This window comes from Microtus ochrogaster, chromosome 8 (genome assembly GCF_000317375.1).
Source record: "Microtus ochrogaster isolate Prairie Vole_2 chromosome 8, MicOch1.0, whole genome shotgun sequence".
Lineage (NCBI taxonomy): Eukaryota > Metazoa > Chordata > Mammalia > Rodentia > Cricetidae > Microtus > Microtus ochrogaster.
This window is the reverse complement of record NC_022015.1, coordinates 47,364,669-47,373,380: the sequence shown is the minus strand read 5'-3', so window position 1 is coordinate 47,373,380 and position 8,712 is coordinate 47,364,669.

The window sequence follows — 8,712 nt, the reverse complement described above, 5'->3', positions numbered from 1 at the left end:
ATGCAACTCCCAGGCCAGGAGCTGGGGTGACACTGCCAATCATTTACTTATAACTCAGGAAGTTCCAACCAACCGAATCTAGCCATCTACCACTTTGACAGTCCAGTGAGAGAGATAAGAGGTCATAAAGGAAGAGAAAAATTTATTCAGCATGACCTGAGTGGACATTAACATGGACCAGTGTTGAGTCCTGTCCTAAGTCCTGTCTTTCATTTATTAATAAAGCTTCAGGATTTTATAGCAGAAAGAAAAAAGCAGTGGAATAAATATGTGCACAGCCGAATGATCTTGGTTGAACAGTGTTCTGGTTGATCATGCTCTCAGGTCTCATTTGGAGATCTACCTGGCACCAGAGAAATCACTTTTTCTTGTGTAGAGCAATTCAGTTCTGATCCCAAGATGGTTGCTTCTGCCTGGGGATAGTCTCTTCCAGCTCTCAAGCACAGACTGCGGGTTGTGACTCCTGGAATTTGAGATAAGTTGGGAAGGACTCTCAGGGTAGAACAACTCTGGGATAGGAACAATGGCTGGCTGCTCCTTTGAGAGGGGCAAAGGACAGTTTCCAAACAGCCCTCAGCTGTTTGAGTATGACAGCAGTTGCGGAGAGTCCCGGGGTTTCACCACAGCCGATTTCAGTCTCTGTGTTGACCTAAGACTCTCACTAAAGACATGGAAGAGGTCTCTTTGATCCTTGATGCTACTAACACTTAACATCGACTGGTGTCCTGAAACTCACTCAGATTGACCTTGAACTCACAGAGATCCACCTGTCTCTGCCTCCCAAGTGCTGGGGTTAAAGGTGCCACTATCATCTTCTTATGGGTTCTTAACAGTGCTGGGAATCAAATTAAGGGTTTTATGCATTCTAAGTAAGCACCATGCCAAGTAAGCTACATCCTATCTCTATCTAGCTAAAAAAATAAATAAAATAAATAAATAAAAGAATATGAGTGTATGTATGGATATGCATATTTGTTGTAATGTCCCAGGAGCATAATTGTATACAAATAAAGCCTTCAGTCTCATACTCAGAGCCACGTTTCTCTATATACAAGCCAATGTTAACCACACTTTTATAAGTACTGTTTACATTTCTAAGTTTATAAAAAACACAGATAAAAAAGTGTTTATATATTTTATTCTTTCTTTAAGAATGGGGACAAGCCAATAATAACCACACTTTTATAAGTACTGTTTACATTTCTAAGTTTATAAAAAACACAGATAAAAAAGTGTTTATATATTTTATTCTTTCTTTAAGAATGGGGACAAGCCAATAATAACCACACTTTTATAAGTACTATTTACATTTCTAAGTTTTTAAAAAACACAAACAAGTGCTTATATATTTTATTCTTCTTTAAGAATGGGGTCTAACACACATTCTTTTGAAAATTGCATTTTTATTTATCAGTATTTCATCACCATTGCTTTAAAGATGATCTAATTCTTGTCTGTGTTATAAAAATTTCATGATAGGAGAAGAGCCAGGGAGGAGTTCAGGGTTGACCCAGTCTGGAGTTCTTCAGTTTATAGTGTTGAAAGTCAAGAACCTAGAAGGGAGATTTATGCTCCTCTCAGCTTTGGTCAGGGAAGCTTCTTTTTGACGTGGGTAGTGGTTAATGAAGAGACTCGTAATTGGTCAAAGTGCTAAGTGCAAGTGGCTGTGGCTGCTGATCCATGGATGAGTTGTCTCTATCAATTTCCCCATCCACGGTTCAGGGAACCTCACAGAAGAGGTATGGAAAGAACGTAAAAGCTGAAGGACGGATGGGAGAGTTGTGAGGTGGTGACCTCAGTGTGGAGGCCCAAAAATCCGAGCTTGTTTCCACCTTGACCAAAGGCCAGCGACTTGGAACTTATCTCTATTCCTTCAAGGTTATAGTGTTTCTACCACAAACAAAGGTCCCACCTAGATTCAGATTAGAGAGGTCTGTTCTCTCAAGGTTATTGTCAACAGGCTAATATCCAGACCTTGTATTTCAGGAATAGGGGAGTACATGTGTTTCTAACTCAAACAAAAGTCTAAGGATCCAACTAAGGTTCTAGTTCCTTTGAGGAAATAACACTGAATTCCACCCAGAGCACGGTTTGCCTACAGAATGCTTTGGTGTAGGGTGTGAGTGTGACTTGTTTCGTCCTAGCAACAGAATGTTTAACTATGGGTGTAGCCCGCAACCTTCCACTGGCCTATTCATTTCCTTGTATCATGTTAATGCAGTTTTTTTTTTTTAAACCCTACTCCTCGTCTTGGGGTCGGTGTATTTTAAACAGTTGGAAATTAAATGTGGGCGATTTCAGTATTCACTGGAATTCCTTCCCGGTACTATTTTATGTTTCTGTTTTGTTATTTTTCACACATCTTCATATTCTTTACTTATATGTCTATATTCCCTGCCCCTATGCTGGCCAGAGGTGTTTTTGTCGAGGCTAGTCCTCAATACCTCTGGACATGACATGGCTGTTATATACATCAATTCACAGCGACTCATAATTCAGCATACCAGGAATTCTGCGTCTCTCCTCTCTTAATTCTCTTAGCCTAGTTTAAGTTTCCTTTATTTTATTTATTTGAAACAGCAATAACAACAACAAAAACAAAATGGAAAAAAATATTCTTAATTTTGGCCTGAAGAGATAATGCAGTGATTAAGGTCACTGGTTACTCTTCCAAAGGACACAGATTTGATTCCCAGCACCCACACAGTGGCTCACAACCAACTATAACTCCCGTTCCAAAGACTGATGCCCTCTTCAGGCCTCCCTAGGCACCAGAGCTGCTTATGGCACACAGGCAAAACATCCATACAAATAAGACAATATAATTAGAAAATAAACATTTATAAAAAAATTTCTCTTTTTCATTTTTTTAAGTCTTCACTGATTTGTATTCTGATCTTTATTTTGTTTCCTTCTGCTAACTTTGGACTAATTTGTTCTTTTTAAGTTCCTTAAGCATAAAGTTGGATTATTAATTAAAGGTTTGCATTTTTTCCTATAAGTATAAAAAGTTTAATTTGAAATATATAAAAATTGGTATTGCAATCTGGGACATATATACAGACCAGAATATTTTACAGCATATCAGAAAAACTTTAAAAATTTTACTTTTCTTAATGTAGATATGTTAGAATTTTATTGCTAAGATAAAGACCATGACCACAAGAAACTTGGAGACGGGAAAATGTTTATTTCATCTTAAAGATTATAGTCCATCATGGTCTATAAAGAAGTCAGGGTGGGAATTCAAGCCAGCAACTGAAGCAGAGGCCATAGAGGAATTCTGCTTCCTGCCTTGCTTCCTGTAACTTCTTCAATTCACTTTCTTATCCAATCCAGATGTTGTGGGATATTTGATCACACTGTGTGACAATGTCTCTGTTTTACCTTGGACACCAAGGCATCTTCTGATTGGTTTAATAAAAAGCTGAATGGGCCAATAGCTGGGCAGGAGAGGATAGGCAGGACTTCCAGGCCAGGGAGAGATAGGAACTCTGGGAAGAAATCCAATGTGATAGACTCACCAGCCAGATACTGAGGAAGTCAGACATATGGTATTGAGGAGGAGAAAGAAGCAACACAGCAGAACATAGATTAGTAAAAATGGTTAAAGTTTTAACAACTAGCTGGGAACAAGCCTAAGCTAAGGCTAAGCCTTCATAATTAACAAAAAGTCTCTGTGTTATTATTTGGGAACTGACAGTCCAAAGAAAGTCTGACTACACCCAGATCCACCTCTTCAAGGGTAGAACCACCCACATAGGCCTGGGCCTTCCCACATCAATTGTTATTGAAGAAAATGCCCTATAGATTGCTTGATGGTGATGTTTTCTCAATTGAGATTCTTCTTCCCAGATAATTCTAGTTTGTCTCAAGTTGACAAAAAAGCAGCTAAGACAGTGGTCCCTTGTCACCTTGACACATAAACACTTTACTAATCAACTGTAGTCTTTCATTTCTTTACCATCCCCAGGATCTTGTCTTAGTAATAATATCACAACATAAAACATAAATAACATTAAAAGTCCCACAGTCTTTAAAATTTAAAATATTTAAAATTTCTCTAAAAATCCAAAGTCTCTGGACTGTGAGTGCCTGTAAAATCAGGAAATAATTTACAACTTTTTTATTTCAAGAGGGAAGCACAAGGGCACAGTCATAATCTGAACAAAACCACTCCAAACTCCACCAGTATCAGTTAAATCCTGTACCTCTGTTTCCCTCATCTGGAATTCTCTGCTGATCTTCTGGGCATGAAAGGGTCACTATCAATAAGGGATCTTGGATAATGGTTATGAAGAAATGGTTAGGATTGAAGGACAAAGCAAGACAAGAATTTCAAAGCAAAGGGATTTATTCATTTATTTAAAGATAAGGTCTCACCATATAGCCCTGTCTGGTCTGGAACTCACTGTATAAACCAAGCTGGTCTTGAGCTCACATAGATCTGTCTGCCTCTGCCTCCTTCGCTGTGGATAAAGGTCTATACCACCATGCCTGGCTAAGCAATGGGTTCTAAGTGTCACTGGCTATCAACTGTCATCTGATGCTGTTTATAAGTCTTAGAGCATGTTCCTGGAGTGACAAATGGAGTTATTTGCAGGTTGAATGTCCAGGGAAAGCATAGGGAGAACCGGTAAAGGGTGTGAGGAAGACAGCAAGGTGTGGCTGCAGATGCGGCTCGGTTCCACCTCTCTCTTCTCTCATTGCTCAACTCTAACGACAGAGGCAGGAACTATCAGTCAATTCTACTTCTTACTTCTAGGCATTCTAAACGATTTTTAGGCCTTAGCTCATTTAATCTTTACCCTGAACCTGTACTATAAGCCCTGCTGTCCCTGCCGTTCACAAATGTCGGAAATGAAGCAGTGCAGGGAGGTTAGGTTAAGTCAAACAACATCCCTCTACCATCCGAATGAACTCTCAAAAGCACAAATTGGAATCTGCATAAACCATTTCGAAGATTCCTGCTGTTTAAAAGATACAGCTTTCCTCAGTAGACATGGGTTATTAGATGAAAATCTCAATGCCAGACATGAGATACCTTCCCATGAGCTATTAGTCAGGGAGTTAATAGTTGCCCCCCTCAAATAACACAGACGTTTGCCATTGCTCTTGGTTGCCCACAAAACTGGAAGATAAGGCTTTCCTGTTTCAGATCTGTTATGATTTATAGTGCGGGTCCCTGGCAGGTCCCCCTGTTGGTGTGGGAGACCGTGTAGGGGGTAAGGGACAGACAGATATGCCATGCAGAGAGAGCTTGGGTATGGAGAGTTTATTTAGTGGGTATTGGGAGGGTATAAGAGCATAAGGGATATGGAGGGGAGGGAAAGAGAGAGAGAGGGAAAAGGAAAGGGGGAAGGAAGGGTGCAGAGGCTGCCTCTTCAGAAAAGGACTGGACAGAAGACAGTAAGAAAGAAAGTGGGAAGGGGGAGATTGGGAACGGGCGGAGCTTGTCTCTTAAAGGGACAGGGAACCCAGGTGACAGGGCAGGCCAGCATAATAATAACATTCCCGTCTTTTTCTTATAATAAAAAACCAAGGAGTTAGGCATGGCAGGTTAAGGGGTTGAGGGTGTCAAGCTTTCGAGACAGCTATCTGCTGATTTATGGGTGTTGAAGTCTTGGGGGACCTGAGAAAGCTGGGATGCTGGCCATGTCCTGGGGTAGCTGGTTGCTTCACTACTGTCCAGGATTTGTGATATGAAACTTTACAGTGTCTCTTGGACCTGGCGAGGTGTTGGCAGAGCAGAGGACAAAGTTAAGTTCAGGAAGGAAAAATTATTCTTTAGGTCCTGGTAATTGAGGAGTAGAGTGTCAGGACCGGGGAATTGAGAGAGGGGCGCATCTAACCTGTTTCAGGTGAATCCTTCAGTTCAGTTCCCTGGAACTCACAAGAATCTTTTGAGTTTGTGCAAACATAAGTTTTAGACACATGCATTGTATGGACAGCAGCATATTTATGGCAGAATGACTGTGACAGAGGTTTTTGCCCAATGAAAAGTATCTTTAGAAAATGACCAAGGAGAATTTAAAATCTTGATTGTGCAGTATAGTAACGGTAGTGGTAGCACTCTGCCAGAGTTAGATTAATAGCTTATCAGAATTTTATTGATAATGTTAAGACTATGACCGGCAGCATAATGAGAGAGAAATTTGATAACTTGCATTTGTATACCTTAAGACACCTTCTTGGTTTGAGCTTTGCATCTTAAAACACCTTTTATCTAACATGGTAAAAAGTTTTTTTTTAATACTTATTTATGTATTATGTGTAGAGCATTTCTTCCATGTGTACCCGCAAGCCAGAAGAGGGTGCCAGGTCTCACTATAGATGGCTGTGAGCCACCATGTGGTTGCTGGGAATTGAACTCAGGACCTCTGGAAGAGCAGTCAGTGCTCTTAAACACTGAGCCATCTCTCCAGGCCCCCATGGTAAGAAGTTATGCTGAAATTTGTTTGGTGAGGTTATCCTTTTTAAACTGGTAAAACCTCTCAGCTATTACACTGCATCATAGATCTTTGAGATGGATAAAATTTTACTTGAGTTATTGATTTAAAAAATGACAGAGACCTTGCACAATTGGCTACCTAGAGCCACTCCTCAGGCCCCTCCATGGTCATTGAGGGCAGGGATTTAAGGCTGCATTTGTCTTTCGCTGTTAGCACAGGGCCTGCCAGGCTTTAGAAGATCCGGTGGGTTAGGAATCTGTAGGAAGACAAGCACCTTCTTGCCCTGAGCAACCAGGCAGTTGATTCTACGGATTGGGTCCACTGTCCGGAGATCTGGTGGCAGGACCTAGAAGTCAAGCTGAAAGAAACATGGGAGGATCCTCTGCTGGCTAGTTGTCATAGTTCTAAAAGGTCCTACGTAGACCACTGGGGTAGAAAAGGCGTCACTGTGCTGCAGAGAACTGCAATAGTGACCTTCCAGGTGAGATGTGCCCACTGGTGAAATAGTGGTGTGACTGGTAGAAGGGTAACAGATAACTCTCTGATTGAGTTATAAGAGTGAAGTCATGCCTGGTAGTGTACCTGGTCAAAAGTACCGGGTTTGGAAGGTCAAAGCCCTAGGAGAGAACTTCGTAGACATGGCAAACCCCCTTCCAAAATATTTATCTCTGTACGCAAAGATCAGTGCTGCTCCTAGCCTTGGTCAGAGAAACTTTTGTCTTTCAATGGGCAGCAGTAGGAGCACAAATTCGGAAGGGTCAAAATGCTGAGGAAATACGACTGTGGAATGCTCATCCCTAAAGGGATGTCTCTATCAATCCCTGCAAAGTTCGGGGCACTTTGCAGAAGAAGGGGGAGAACAGAGTGTAAGAGCTGGAGGTGGGGAGGAGGGCTGAAGAAATGTTGATGTCTAGATGTGACACGGGGTTTACATTCACTAATTCACAACTCTGGTTACTTGCACAAGATCAAGCCAGCCAACATTCCAGTGTGGATGGGGAGGGTTTGCGGGGCTCCACCCCTAGATGATAATTGACAGTTGATGACTGCTGGGTGGGGGTGGGGTATCACTTTTCTTTATCATGTGGCTTCTTCTGTGTTTATCCATAACCAAGCACGAGCAGACAGCATTAATAGGACTCAGAGGATTAAACCAAAGAAAACGAAGAAGAAAGAGGGCATAAAGGTGGGAAGAGGCTGTAATGGGGGGAGGCCCAGGAGGAGTGGGAAGGGTGCGTGATCAAGATACACCACACAGGGGCTGGAGAGATAACTCAGAAGTTAAGAGCATTGCCTGCTCTTCCAAAGGTCCTGAGTTCAATTCCCGGCAACCACATGGTGGCTCACGACCATCTGGAATGAGGTCTGATGCCCTCTTCTGGCCTGCAGACATACATACAGACAGAATATTGTATACATAATAAATAAATATTTTAAAAAAAAAAGATACACCACACACATGTATGAAATTGTCAAAGAGTAAACAAAAAAATTCTTTAAAAGAACTGAAAGCCCAATTTCTTCTTGTGGTACAACCCTTCTCACTCTGGGACTGGCCTGAAGCTAAGAAGGTGTTGGAGCTTGCCTAGCTCCCCCCTCCCCCGCAGGAATTTGGCGCTCCCCTGCCCTGTTCAGAGGGCAGCAGACCCCACCAGTTAGGCTTCTTCCACTGCGGACTCGTCCCGCTGCACGCTGCACGTAGCAACTGATAAGCTCACCTCTCCAGGCTACAGGGACTGGTCGCTGCTTATCTGAGCACTAAAATATTCCGGGCTGGATTTTCGATAAGACCTTAAAAGACTCCTTCCTCTGGTCCCTGTTGCGTCTGAGTATGCAAATGAAGCGCCCTTGATTTTCTCGCCCCAACCAATGACACATCACCACAGGAATCCAACTGGCCATTCTTCCCACGGTACAAGCAGTCCCTTGCACCCTCTGAATAAATGAGCTGTCCACTAACACAGTCTCTCGGGTCATTTATTGACAGTGGTATTTGCTGCCCCTCAGGATCCACCATGACCCTGCAGCGCGTGCTCTGCCCCATTTTCCTCCCTAGGTGGGCTAGTGACAACCAAACAGAGAGACAAATCTTCACAGTGTACAAGAGGACTGTTCCACCGCAGAAACCCCCTACCCCACAGTGGCTGCACTGTTTCTTTCCAAGTTAATGGCAACAGCTTAACTTCCTTCCTAGGCCCTATGTGACATGGTTAACGAGTAAGTCTTTAGCACACCTAACCGGCCATCAGAAATCCCAAAC